A 14,848-nucleotide genomic window follows, 5' to 3' on the forward strand; every position below is an offset into this window, starting at 1 on the left:
AACTTAAATACATTAAAGGGGAACTGCACCCGCTGATTTGGCCTTGTTTTTTGGCTTGCTTCTCAAGAAATGCTGGCGGCCATGACAGGAGCCAAACGTGAGTTGGTTTGGGGGTGTGGTTTGATGTGGGTGTTTCTTGGGTGTCTCCTTTCCACCACCAAGACACACCCATCTATCAGGACTTTGCCCGCAGCTGTTCCCCCCCACTCAATCCCAACAAACAAACCTCCTGCAGGTTGAGTTCAATAACTACAGGCAGATGTATGGTGAGATGAAGGAAGCTTTGAATAGGTCAGTAGCCTACAGAGTAAGTGTTTTTATAACTTTCAAATGTAGTAACAGGTCCATGTAGAATAAACAACCCTTTACATAACACCATAGAAGCAGGGTTCTGCTAATATAACAATGTGCACCTTTCATCTTTCATTGTCATTCCCAGCCGATACAGATACTGAGCCTATCAGCATTTTGTCTGGTGGTAATGTGGCTACCTTCGCAAACATGTCAGCGTGGCCATACCTTCCTGTGTGGTGTCCCGTATACAACAGGAGTTTCCTGATCCTGGTGCAGAATACACAGGGTTTCTCCCTCCCCATATTGACTGATCCCATTACATTCAATTATTTAAAAAAGACAATACATGTAAAAGTTGTTTTTAGTAAAATGTTAATGCAGAGTGCCATGTCTCTCTCCATTCAGAGACATCAGCATCAAGCCTGTCTGTCAGTTTGGACTTCACCACATCATCTTGAAAGTCTCTATGTGCTGGCTCCATACATGGTTCTGTGAACACATACACACATAGTCACTGTTCTATTACCAATGGCAGGATAGGTCATATCTGACACACAAGCAGTTACTATGTTGAAGTTTGAACAGGTCAGATAAAACCTACCCAATTATGGTCTCCACATCAAATGACTGAGGCTGCCATCTGGCAAAAGCATCTCCAGTCCATCTGTAGAAATAGGCAGAGTTGAGGCAGAGTTCATCAGTGACACATGGAATGAAAAGGGGGTTGCTATTACTGGACATTTGTGCTGTACTGTATGTGACCCCTCTTTCTTCAGGCAGTTTTGTTATGACTTTAACTAGGCTAGTACTGATATAGAAATAAGACCTGGTTTCTATCAGGTGGGGCATATATATATATATAGGTGAGTAGCAGTAATAGACAAGAGGGTGTATACGGGTATCATGTAGACCTACAGGACACTATGTGTATTACCATGAGTCAGTATGCCCATGAACGATACAGAGGGAAGATATACTAGAAGATATACCAGAAGACTGTATATGTACCATGTATAGAATAATGCGGTGGATCCACCTAATAAGCATAAACACGTGAAAGGTTATAACTAGGTTATTATGAAACTATATTATACACCCACACAATGGCAAACACAATTAGTTTTTTCCTCCATATTAGTGGAATTTATTCAAACTAAAGATAAATGGTCAAAAATAAATGTGAATGTAAAAGTAAAACATTTAAGGACAACAATTATCGCAAAGGACACCGAATAATACTGGGCCTAATAAAACCCTGAGATGAATTGGAAACAGGTATAATATTAAAACCTCAAAATGAGAAAAGGATTCGAATAAGACACATATAAAAAATCAACAGTATTGCAAATGTACAACCATATATCAAATATGGATCAAACCCTGTAAACAGGTGAAACCAGGGAAACACGTACTGTAACTAACGTTAGTTTCTATAACCCTAGAAAGTTGAAGCTAGTTTGAAACTGGTAGCAATATTCTTAAAAGCCGGCAGATAGCAAACTTAAAAAATATTTTAGAGCGCTTAACTAAAGTTTAATAAACAATAAAAACCTCGGAGCACCCCGAAAATAATATTAAGAAGTTTGGCGCTTGTCTAACAGTATTTCTGATTGTATTCTCAACTCACCATCATATACTTTTAATGTGGGGCTATGACAGTCAATTGCAAATGAGTCTGACATCATTTCTCTTATCTCACCACCACTAATGAGATGGGTGTGCTTGATGCATGTCACGTCAGAGCTTCTCAAAGTCAGGGGGTGTGGTCGACAGTGCACACCTCATCTCTCCTCTCACATCCAACCTGGATCGATATTTGTTTTTAATGCAGAGCACAGCATCAGCATACCATGAGTTTAAATGCTCGGAGGGAGACGGCACAGTATTCCCCTTGAGTCAGAAACCCAAACTCCTCCATAGTGACCTGTGAATGCGTTGTCTGCAGCATTAGGTCACATGACAGCTCGATCAGCTGTTCGATTTCACTTACCTGCATGTCAACTGAGGCAGGAACACAGTCAAACGGATTTGCTAATTCAGTCACTCACCTGTAGATTTTTTTTGTATTTCCCCTGCATGCTTGAATTCAGTTCGTTCAGTTTCCCAAATATGTCTGTCACATAGGCAAGGAGACACATTTTCTGGCTGCGCAATATACGGGAGAGAAACTGAAATGGCTGCTTGAGCAGCGATGGACTGGTCATCTAGCCACGGTGAGTGTCATTATAAAATCTCTGGACAGCATCATCCACCGGCTCAGAGAAATCGAGAGTACCCGCATGTGCGACTTGAGGCTGTGGGCCTATTGAAAGCTGTTTCCGAGCCGAGCTTCAGATTCATTGCCTTTATGGTCCACAAAGTCATCAGCCTGCTCGACCCCCCTAGCAAGTTACTTCAGGCTGAAGCAACTGATCTGTACACTGGCATCCGAGTCGTCCGCAGTGCCCACAATTGCGTGAAAAAACTGCGACGTGACATTGAGTTTGATGAGTTATGGAAGAAATACAAGCACACGGACACCCCCGCTCCAAGCGAACGGCAAAGAGTAGTGAGTAGTAATCTGAAAGAATATGTGGTTGAAACAACAATGGGCCAGCAAGAAGAGGATAATGACAGGGAGTGCAATAGACTGTTTTTCAGCACTCCGGATGCTGTACTGGGAGAAATATCAGCAAGATTTAACAAATGAAACAGCCAACTTGTTGAGGCCCTGCGTGCCTTGCACCCAGAGAATGAAACCTTTATGGATGTGGAAAAGGTGATACCACTGCTGGACTTAATCTCAGGAGACTTTGTGGAAGCTGAGTTTACTGTCGCACGCCAGTTTCTACAGAGTGAAATCGCCCGATCTGGAGAAGACAAATGGACTATGCAGAGCATTTTGGATAGATACTCCGGGCCTCTAACAGCAATGCCTACTGTGATAATGGCATTGAAGCTGGGATTAACATTTGGAGCATCCACGGCAACTTGCGAGAACTCTTTTTCAACATCGAAAAGCGTATTCAGTGAGCACAGACGGAGCATGTTGCACAGGAGGAAAGCGCAGCTGATTCAACTGGCTTTTGAGAGGGATCTTACAAGCAAATTCCGTGTGGATTGGAACGAGAGAATGCTGAGGAGGTTCAACACAGCATCAAGGTGGCTGCAACTCTTTTGAAACTGGGTAAGAACAGGCAGCCTGGCTGGGCTTGTATTATTTTATTATTTGCTAGCTTTTGGAAATGTGTGGCAAATGTCAGAAATAAGCATAGACGTGATTTTCTTTATTGGCAAAACACCAGTCTCAACGTCAACAGTGAAGAGGCAACTCCGGGATGCTGACCTTCTTGCAAAGAAAAAGCCATATATCAGACTGGCCAATAAAAAGAAAAGATGAAGATGGGCAGTCTGAGATATGGCTTTTTCTTTGCAACTCTGCCTAGAAGGTTAGCATCCCGGAGTCGCCTCTTCACTGTTGACGTTGAGACTGGTGTTTTGCGGGTACTATTTAATGAAGCTGTTCTGTAAAGGGAGTAGTACACAGCGTTGTACGAGATCTTCAGTTTCTTGGCAATTTCTCGCAAGGAATAGTCTTAATTTCTCAGAACAAGAATAGACTGACGAGTTTCAGAAGAAAGTGATTTGTTTCTGGCCATTTTGAGCCTGTAATCGAACCCACAATTGCTGATGCTCCAGATACTCAACTAGTCTCAAGAAGGCCAGTTTGATTGCTTCTTTAATCAGCACAACAGTTTTCAACTGTGCTAACATGATTGCAAAATGTTTTTCTAATGATCAATTAGCCTTTTAAAATGATAAACTTGGATTAGCAAACACAACGTGCCATTGGAACACAGGACTGATGGTTTCCAGCTACAATAGCCATTTACAACATTAACAATATCTACACTGTATTTCTGATCAATTTGATGTTATTTTAATGGACAAAAAAACGGTAATGTATATATTTTTTGGGGGGGTGTCACGGAATCAGCCGAGGCTGCTCCTCCTCCCTGCTCGGGCAGGCTTCGGCGTTCGTCATCCCCGGAGTACTAGCTGCCACCGATCTATGTTTCGGTGTTTGACTTGTTGTGTCTGATTGTGTACACCTGTTCCCCATTATGTTGTATTGTATTCCTTATTTAACCCTCTGTCGTGCATTGTGTGTTGTGTGTTATTGTTTGCGTCATCGGCAGTGTGCGGGTTGTTTGTTTTCTCCGATGTTGGAGACAGTTTCTTTTCACTGGCTACTTTCATTAAAGTACGGTTTCCAGTAGCTCTGTGTCCTGCGTGTGACTTCGCCTACCGCATTTCACTGTAGCCGTTCTGACAGGGGGATTTGGGAAATTCTCCCTCGACCCCATTTTCATATCAGGGACCCCTAGTTTGGAAACGGCTGAATTAGACACCTACTCTTAAAACTATGCAACAGTAAAGCACAGGCATATAAAAACACACCCTCAAACCAAAAAACTCTCAGAAGTATGAGATGTGTGTGGTGCAAGAAAACACTCCGTAATGAGGGGAAATGTGTTGCAAAAGACTAAGACTCCTCTGTGTATGATTGATAGCTGAGTGTATTGAGGCATTCCAAGCTGGTCATAAGTGAGTCTAACCACTGGCTTAGACTGTCTCTTCTCTGAGGGAACAGGGACTAAAAACTAATCTGAACTAGGGCAAAAGGCTAGTGGGATTTCTGAACGGGCAAGGGACTACTGCCACTTCAGAGCTAGGGCCTGGGGCTAGTGACTCCTCTGAACTAGGGCTTGAACTTGACACAAGAGATTGTTGCACACTAGGGCCATTTAATTGTTCTTCAGAGGTCACAAGAGCTTCTGCTGCCAGTTCAGGGACTTATTCACTTTCCTCTTCAGAGGGGCGCTCCGGTTCAACTTGCTCCGAGGGAGGGGCTTGTGTACTAGAACTTGCTCCTGAGACAACTGTGTCCACAAAATCAGGTTAAGAGAATCCCATTTCCTCATTCGAGCTCCCTTCGTCCTCTCCTATAGCAAGTTCCAGAACTGTCTCCTTATCTTCATCAGATGGCAGGGCAGAAACTAAAATGGGCCGTTGATGCTTTTGATTACGTGTCTCCATCCTCTTTTTAGGTTCTATGGTCTCCCAACTGCTGACCCCTTTTGTTTGAATCTCTCTGGCTGTGGGTTACCTTGAGGATGGTATGGCGATGTACGTGACTTCTTCACCCCAGCCAGCTGAAGGACCTCCTGGATGAGTCTACTTTGAAAGTCTCTGCCCTGATCAGGGTTTATGCAGGAAGGCAGGCCATAATGGACAAAAAACTTCTCCCAAAGCACCCTGGCCACAGAGCTGGCTTTCTGGTCTTTAGTGGCAGAAATTGAAATGGGCCGTAAATGCTTTTGATGCTGTGTCTCCATCCTCTTTTTAGGTTCTATGGTCTTACTGTCATCTTCACCAGTCAGCTGGCCAATGGGAAGCAGGTGATCTCGGTGGAGCGTCCTCATAGGTCCTCCTCTTTTGGGCTGTACTTGATACGTGGACAGTCCAAGTAGCCTCTGCACTATCACATGGGGTTCAGGTTTCCACCTGTTGGCAATTTTGTGCTTTCCTGGGATTCTCAAGGACACGATCGCCAGGCTGTAGCTCTTGATGTCTCACCCACTTGTCGTACCTTGTTTTGTTTGCCTTATTCCTGCTCGAAGCTCCTGTGGAGGCTAGTTGATAGGCTTCCTTTAGCTGTTCCCTTAACTTGGAGGTGTACTTCAGGTAGTCTTGGTTGGAGTTGCCATCCGGGGCGACACCGAAGCACAGATCAACGGGCAGTCTAGCCTCCCTCCCAAACATCGGGTAGTAAGGGGAGAATCCAGTAGAGTGGTTTCGGGTGCAGTTGTAGGCATGGACGAGGTACCCCAACTGCTGACTCCATGTGGACTTTTGTTTGGATTCAAGAGTTCCAAGTATATTGAGCAGTGTGCGATTTAATCTCTCCAGCTCTAGGTTCCGTTGAGGATGGTATGGTGATCTACGTGACTTCTTCACCCCAGCCAGCTGAAGGACCTCCCGGATGAGTCTACTTTGAAAGTCTCTGCCCTGATCAGAGTTTATGCGGGAAGGCAGGCCATAATGGACAAATAACTTCTCCCAAATCACCCTGGCTACAGAGCTGGCTTTCTGGTCTTTAATGGTGTAAGCTTGGGCTTAGCGAGTGAAGTGATCTGTCACTACGAGGATGTTACTGATGTTCTTCATGTCATTCTCCAGAGGGAGGAAGTCTATACACACCAACTCTAGGGGGGCCATAATGGTGATGTTCACTAAACCTGCTAATTTAGTGGGCAGTGTCTTCTGCTGCACACACCATGCACATGACTTGCAGTAAAACTCAATATCTCTGGACCTGAAGGGCCAGTAGAACCAAGCACGGGCTTGATCAAGAGTCCTCTTATAGCCTAAATGTCCCATATCATTGTGGATAAGATTTCATGACCACGGCTCTGAATTCTTTGGGGAGATCCAGCTGCTTTCTCTTGACGTGATTGGAGCCTCTAGGGCAGCGGTTCCCAAACTAGGGGTCGCGATCCCATGTGGGATCACCTGACATGAAAATTGGGTCGCGGGAGAATTTCCAAAATCCTGAAAGATATACAGTGGGGAAAAAAAGTATTTAGTCAGCCACCAATTGTGCAAGTTCTCCCACTTAAAAAGATGAGAGAGGCCTGTAATTTTCATCATAGGTACACGTCAACTATGACAGACAAAATGAGGGAAAAAAATCCAGAAAATCACATTGTAGGATTTTTTATGAATTTATTTGCAAATTATGGTGGAAAATAAGTATTTGGTCACCTACAAACAAGCAAGATTTCTGGCTCTCACAGACCTGTAACTTCTTCTTTAAGAGGCTCCTCTGTCCTCCACTCGTTACCTGTATTAATGGCACCTGTTTGAACTTGTTATCAGTATAAAAGACACCTGTCCACAACCTCAAACAGTCACACTTTGAACTCCACTATGGCCAAGACCAAAGAGCTGTCAAAGGACACCAGAAACAAAATTGTAGACCTGCACCAGGCTGGGAAGACTGAATCTGCAATAGGTAAGCAGCTTGAAGAAATCAACTGTGGGAGCAATTATTAGGAAATGGAAGACATACAAGACCACTGATAATCTCCCTCAATCTGGGGCTCCACGCAAGATCTCACCCTGTGGGGTCAAAATGATCACAAGAACGGTGAGCAAAAATTCCAGAACCACACGGGGGGATCTAGTGAATGACCTGCAGAGAGCTGGGACCAAAGTAACAAAGCCTACCATCAGTAACACACTACGCCGCCATGGACTCAAATCCTGCAGTGCCAGACGTGTCCCCTTGCTTAAGCCAGTACATGTCCAGGCCCGTCTGAAGTTTGCTAGAGTGCATTTGGATGATCCAGAAGAGGATTGGGAGAATGTCATATGGTCAGATGAAACCAAAATAGAACTTTTTGGTAAAAACTCAACTCGTCGTGTTTGGAGGACAAAGAATGCTGAGTTGCATCCAAAGAACACCATACCTACTGTGAAGCATGGGGGTAGAAACATCATGCTTTGGGGCTGTTTTTCTGCAAAGGGACCAGGACGACTGATCCGTGTAAAGGAAAGAATGAATGGGGCCATGTATCGTGAGATTTTGAGTGAAAACCTTCTATCAGCAAGGGCATTGAAGATGAAACGTGGCTGGGTCTTTCAGCATGACAATGATCCCAAACACACCGCCCGGACAACGAAGGAGTGGCTTCGTAAGAAACATTTCAAGGTCCTGGAGTGGGCTAGCCAGTCTCCAGATCTCAACCCCATAGAAAATCTTTGGAGGGAGTTGAAAGTCCGTGTTGCCCAGCGACAGCCCCAAAACATCACTGCTCTAGAGGAGATCTGCATGGAGGAATGGGCCAAAATACCAGCAACAGTGTGTGAAAACCTTGTGAAGACTTACAGAAAACGTTTGACCTGTGTCATTGCCAACAAAGGGTATATAACAAAGTATTGAGAAACTTTAGTTATTGACCAAATACTTATTTTCCACCATAATTTGCAAATAAATTCATTAAAAATCCTACAATGTGATTTTCTGGATTTTTTTTCCTCATTTTGTCTGTCATATTTGACTTGTACCTATGATGAAAATTACAGGCCTCTCTCATCTTTTTAAGTGGGAGAACATGCACAATTGGTGGCTGACTAAATACTTTTTTTCCCCACTGTATATACGCTGAACAAAAATATGCAACAGTTTTAAAGATTTTACAGAGTTACAGTTCATATAAGGAAATCAGTCAATTGAAATACAGTAAATTAATTAGACTCTAATGGATTTCACATGACTGTTGGTCACAGATACTGTACCTTAAAAAAAAAAGTAGGGGCTGGGGCGTGGATTAAAAAAAGCAGTCAGTATCTGGTGTGAGGAAGCTGAGGAGTGGGACAACATGAGCTTCCTCATGCAGCGTGACACATCTCCTTCGCATAGAGTTCATCCGGCTATTGATTGTGGCTGGTGGAATGTTGTCCCACTCCTCTTTAATGGCTGTGCAAAGTTGCTGGATATTGACGGGAACTGGAACACGCTGTCATACATGTAAATCCAGAGCATCCCAAACATGCTCAATGGGTGACATGTCTGGTGAATATGGAAGAATTGGGACATTTTCAGCTTCCAGGAATTGTGTACAGATCCTTGCAACATGGGGCCATGCATTTTCATGCTGAAACATGAGGTGATGGCGGTGGATGAATGGCACAACAATGGGCCTCAGGATCTCATCACGGTATATCTGTGCATTCAAATTGGCATCGATAAAATGCAATTGTGTTTGTTGTCCATAGCTTATGCCTGCCGATACCATAACCCCACCGCCACCATGGGGCACTCTGCTCACAACATTGACATCAGCAAACCGCTCGCCCACACAACGCCATACACATGGTCTGCGCTTGTGAGGCCGGTTGGACGTACTGTCAAATTCTCTAAAACAACGTTGAGGCGGCTTATGGTAGAGAAATTGACATTTAATTCTCTGGCAACAGCTATGGTGGACATTCCTGCAGTCTTTTTCAAATCATAGTCGCACACCTCAGGTAGCCTAGTCCAAAGGCCTATATGTTTTGATAAGATTTGTATCACAACTAAAGTGGCCAAATAACTTCTTAAAATTAAGCACATTAATCCGCTTTACAACGGGTGTAGAGACTAACTGGCATACATATGCGGCACGTGAGTTTCAAGTTTGGGGAAGATCATTTTCACCATAAAAATGCACCTTTATAATAAAAGCATTACATGGATAATCGCATCACTTCTGAGAATGGTGTTTTCCTGCTAATTGATTGCATTTTGGAACATTTGCGCTTATAGCCTACTGCCATGTGCGCATTGCTGCACTTATAATGTGAAGAAATAGCCTAATAGTTTATCAACATTTTAAGCTAAACGTTCTGATCTGTGGCGTCAGCCTCATTGTTTTTCAGCGGGTTTTTTTATGCTGGTGGTTGTATTAATTTGGGATCTATCGCATCCCACACTATGCTTGGAATATTTATTTATTGCACAGAATAGAATAGGTCAACTTTTGTACTATGGGGGATAGTAGATTGACATAGGCTAGTGCTTTTGCTGTTCGTTAGGCCTACTCATCTTGTTGGCTGACGAAGAAAGTAAATGTGGACAGTTTTTCCAATATCTTCAATATGCGCCTCAGAATTCGTTAATGATGCGCGCAGTTGCGTCCCCGATGTGTCTGTCTTCACTTGTAGCCTGTGAGAAGGACCCAATCCCGTGACGGGCATTGGCTAATAAGAATTGAAATATCTGAGAGAGCCATGTGAGTGAGAGGTGTGTCGGAGCAAGCAGCCGAGAGAAGGGAATGATAATTATTATTTTCAGCCAAAGGGCACAATGGTCACTGGACGCAAAAGGCATGGATTTTTTTAGGGGGCATCATGGTCACACAAAGGGGATGCCGCCGGAAAATTCAAGGCATTATCAATTGCTTGTCAAATTGTGAATGAGAGACACAGAACAGCCGCATGTGCGCACTCCCTCAAATCGTTTGGAGAAAATATTATTGTCACGGTTTCGGCCGAGGCTGCTCCTTCTCCTTGTTCGGGCAGGCTTCGGCGGTCGTCGTCTCCGGAGTACTAGCTGCCACCGTTCTTTGTTTTCAATGTTTGTTTGGTTTGGTCTGTTTGGTACACCTGTTCTCGTTTAGTGTTGATTATGTGTCCTTTAAGTTCTCGTTGTTTCTGTCATGTGTTTGTGTGTAGTTGTTCTTTTGTCAGCTGGAGCAGTCAGTACATTTTTCTCTATTTGTTTTGTTTATAGAGAGTCCGCACTTGTTGTGCGCGTTTGTTGTATTTAGCTCGTTTACGCAGTGTGTGTAATTTTCTCGTGCCTCCGGCTCTGTTTTGTAGCCGTGTCATTTTTGTCTTGACTAAAGACTTTTGGACTAAGCCTTTGTGTCCTGCGATTGATTCCTACACCACATCCACGCCATCTGACAGAACTACACACCTTTCATGGAATCAGCAGGAGCAGCAGCAGCGACCGAGTCATGGGAGGAGCGCGTCCGCGGACAGGATGACAGGATAGCCCAAATCACAACCGCTCTGCAGGGAGTGATGAATACCCTGCATCGACTGGAGACCAGTTGGGTACCCACGCCTCCTCCTACCTTACCACCATCACCGGTCAGTCCGTTCGTCCAAGCTCCGGAACCCAGTGGGATTCGGCTCTCGCTCCCGAGGGCATATGATGGCACCGCTGCCGGGTGTCAGGGTTTTCTCCTACAAGTAGAACTCTACCTAGCCACCGTACACCCGGCGCCCTCGGGACACGAGAGCGTTTCCGCCCTCATCTCCTGTCTCACCGGCAAGGCATTGGAATGGGCCAACGCCGAATGGAGGAGGATAGACGCCGCGACGATCACCTATGCGGAGTTCTCCCGTCGCTTCAGGGCTGTGTTCGACCATCCACCTGAGGGGAAAGCGGCGGGAGAGCGTCTATTCTACCTCCGACAGGGGAGGAGGAGCGCCCAGGAGTTTGCACTGGAGTTCCGGACTCTAGCGGCAGATGCAGGGTGGAATGAGCGGGCCCTCATAGACCACTTCCGATGCAGCCCGGCGGAGAGAAATTATGACGTAGGGGACAGGGAGCTGCTAGCTGTGGTACAGGCCCTAAAGGTGTGGAGGCATTGGCTTGAGGGGGCTCAACACCCTTTCCTCATTTTGACTGACCACCGGAACCTGGAGTACATCCGGGCAGCTAGGAGACTGAACCCTCGCCAGGCTCGGTGGAACATGTTTCTGGCCCGGTTCGTATTTAAGATCACGTACATCCCTGGGTCCCAGAACGGTAAGGCAGACGCCCTGTCCCGGCGGTATGACACGGAGGAGAGGTCCGTTGAGCCCACACCCATACTACCGCCGTCTTGTCTGGTGGCACCGGTGGTGTGGGAAGTCGACTCCGAAATCGAGTGGGCGTTGCATACCGATCCTAGTCCTCCCCAGTGTCCTGTGGGTCGGACGTACGTTCCGTTCGAGGTTCGGGATCGACTTATTTATTGGGCTCACACGTCACCCTCCTCTGGACATCCAGGTATTGGCCGGACAGTGCACTGCCTTAGCACTAAATACTGGTGGCCAACGTTAGCCAGGGATGTGAGGGTTTATGTTTCCTCCTGCTCGGCCCAGTGTAAGGCACCCAGACACCTGCCCCGGGGTAAGTTACAACCCCTGCCCGTTCCACAACGACCCTGGTCTCACCTCTCGGTGGATTTTGTTACAGACCTTCCCCCCTCCCAGGGGAATACCACCATCCTGGTCGTTGTGGATCGGTTCTCGAAGGCCTGTCGTCTCCTTCCCATGCCGGGGCTCCCTACTGCCCTACAGACCGCTGAGGCTCTATTCACTCACGTCTTCCGGCATTACGGGGTACCCGAGGATATAGTGTCTGATCGAGGCCCCCAGTTTACCTCTCGAGTCTGGAGAGCGTTCATGGAGCGCTTTGGGGGTCTCGGTGAGCCTTACCTCGGGGTACCACCCGGAGAGCAATGGGCAGGTCGAACGGGTAAACCAGGATGTGGGTAGGTTTCTGAGGTCGTATTGCCAGGGCCGGCCGGAGGAGTGGGCGAGGTATGTTCCCTGGGCCGAGATGGCACAGAACTCTCTTCGCCACTCCTCCACCAAACTAACTCCTTTCCAATGTGTATTAGGGTACCAACCGGCTCTGGCACCTTGGCATCAGAGCCAGATCGAGGCCCCTGCGGTGGATGAGTGGGTGCGGCGCTCGGAGGAGACGTGGAACGCTGCACACGTCCATCTGCAGCGGGCCATCCGTCGACCCAAGGCGAGCGCCGATCTCCACCGCAGTGAGGGACCGGTGTACGCACCTGGAGATCGAGTCTGGCTCTCGACCAGAAACCTGCCCCGATGGGTCGGCGGTTTGTGGGGCCTTTTAAAGTCCTGAGGAGGTTGAACGAGGTGTGTTACAGGTTACAACTACCTATTGATTATAAGAATATTAACCCCTCGTTCCATGTGTCTCTCCTCAGGCCGGTGGTAGCTGGTCCACTCCAGGACTGTGAGATAGGAGAGACTCCTCCGCCCCCGCTGGACATCGAGGGGGCTCCGGCGTACACAGTTCGGTCCATCCTGGATTCGAGACGTCGGATGGGGGGTCTCCAATATCTCGTGGAGTGGGAGGGGTACGGTCCGGAGGAGCAGTGCTGGGTGCCGAGGAGAGACATCTTAGACCCGTCTCTTCTGACTGAGTTCCATCGTGGTCATCCCACGCGCCCTGCTCCGCGTCCTCCTGGTCGTCCCCGAGGCCGGGGTCGGCGCGCGGCTCAAGGGGGGGGTACTGTCACGGTTTCGGCCGAGGCTGCTCCTTCTCCTTGTTCGGGCAGGCTTCGGCGGTCGTCGTCTCCGGAGTACTAGCTGCCACCGTTCTTTGTTTTCTATGTTTGTTTGGTTTGGTCTGTTTGGTACACCTGTTCTCGTTTAGTGTTGATTATGTGTCCTTTAAGTTCTCGTTGCACTTGTTGTGCGCGTTTGTTGTATTTAGCTCGTTTACGCAGTGTGCGTAATTTTCTCGTGCCTCCGGCTCTGTTTTGTAGCCGTGTCATTTTTGTTTTGACTAAAGACTTTTGGACTAAGCCTCTGTGTCCTGCGATTGATTCCTACACCACATCCACGCCATCTGACAATTATTTATATTTTATTCAGCTATGTTCAGTTGTATTCTTCATACTATAAAATAATGCCACGGAATTCTAAGTAAATCTTGTCTGCTAAATGAACTAGTGTAGCCCACAGCGATATAGCATAGCCAGATCAGGACCTAACATAAGGACAACTCAGAGTATGCTATTCTGTTCTTCTGAAATAGACTACATTTTCTTCATATCATGTTTCTTTAGACCTGTCTAAAATAAATAATGGATTTATTGTGGTGGTGTAGGCTATATTGAATAATTTATTTAAAATGTAGATGTTCCAAAGGTCGGCATCAGTGGCTTGTAGGCTATGTGTGGAAGCCAGGAGATGTGTTTATGTTCATTAACAGTCAATTGCCGTGAGGCCGGCAGTTATTTGCTTGACAGTCACCGGTTGACAAAATGTCATGACCGCCACAGCCCTAGCCTTTGCCAGAGCCCCATTGATGGGAATAGCAGAGTAGATCAGCTAGTGGTTATGATTAGCCTGGTGGAACCAACCTGATTGCTGCGTTCACCTTTCTATTTCCCTTCAGATATCATAAAATGTGAAGTGAAATAGAATGGTGAATACAGCAGTCAGGCTGTTTCCACCAGTCTAGGTTATGCCCTGGACATTATATGCATCTAAGAAGTAGAGAATTAGCAACAAACAATATCAGTTTACATATTATGTTTTACAATTGAGCTATCAAATGTATCAAAGTATTGAAATGGGTTACCTTCTGTATTTATACAAATTATTATCCCGTGAACGCTGTTGCCTCTGACAGGTGAAGGTTGCTGGCCGGATACTTGCCAACGTGGCTCACAGTGAGGGCATGTCTGCTCTGTTCTGCATGTTCGGCTGCAAACTGGACATCTCTCGAACAACTGCAGCAGGCAATCTTATGAGGTGATGTTGACTGGGAGGGCCTGTGACAGGGTGATATAATACAGCCTTTCTCAAACCACGGTCCGTCGACCGGTGCCGGTCTGTGGAGGAATGCTTGCCAGTCCGCGGCACATTTGTCTTAAATATGATTGGGGAGTTTTCTGGTCCACGTCATGAATAAATACTTGCGCAATGCACTGAACTATGCATGCTGCAGTAAACAAATTGTGTTGCCATGACTAACTATAGCTACACCAAACACACACACACAAGCTAGCCATGCTGCGCAGCCTGCACGCTCTCAGTCTCCCTGGATTTGTTTCAAATGACAGCTGCCTGCCAAAACCGGTCTGTGTGATATGTTAGACATGCCTCAGTAACGATGTTATGAAGCCATCGAAACTGCACAGACATTTAGAAACAAAGCATCCACATCTCAAGGATAAACCAGATGGGGCTTTTTTACAAAAAA

At 46.3% G+C, this 14,848-nt stretch overlaps 1 long non-coding RNA gene across 1 annotated transcript; it reads right to left on the bottom strand.

Annotated features, from left to right (window-relative positions):
• Window positions 1–383: 383 nt before the first annotated feature.
• On the bottom strand, window positions 384–14,469 carry LOC121551949. Its single transcript, XR_005997119.1, has 3 exons — window positions 14,225–14,469; window positions 896–958; window positions 384–783 (listed from the first exon to the last, which is right to left on the bottom strand). It is a non-coding gene; the product is annotated as an uncharacterized LOC121551949 (long non-coding RNA).
• Window positions 14,470–14,848: the final 379 nt, after the last annotated feature.

Source organism: Coregonus clupeaformis, chromosome 35 (genome assembly GCF_020615455.1).
Source record: "Coregonus clupeaformis isolate EN_2021a chromosome 35, ASM2061545v1, whole genome shotgun sequence".
NCBI lineage: Eukaryota > Metazoa > Chordata > Actinopteri > Salmoniformes > Salmonidae > Coregonus > Coregonus clupeaformis.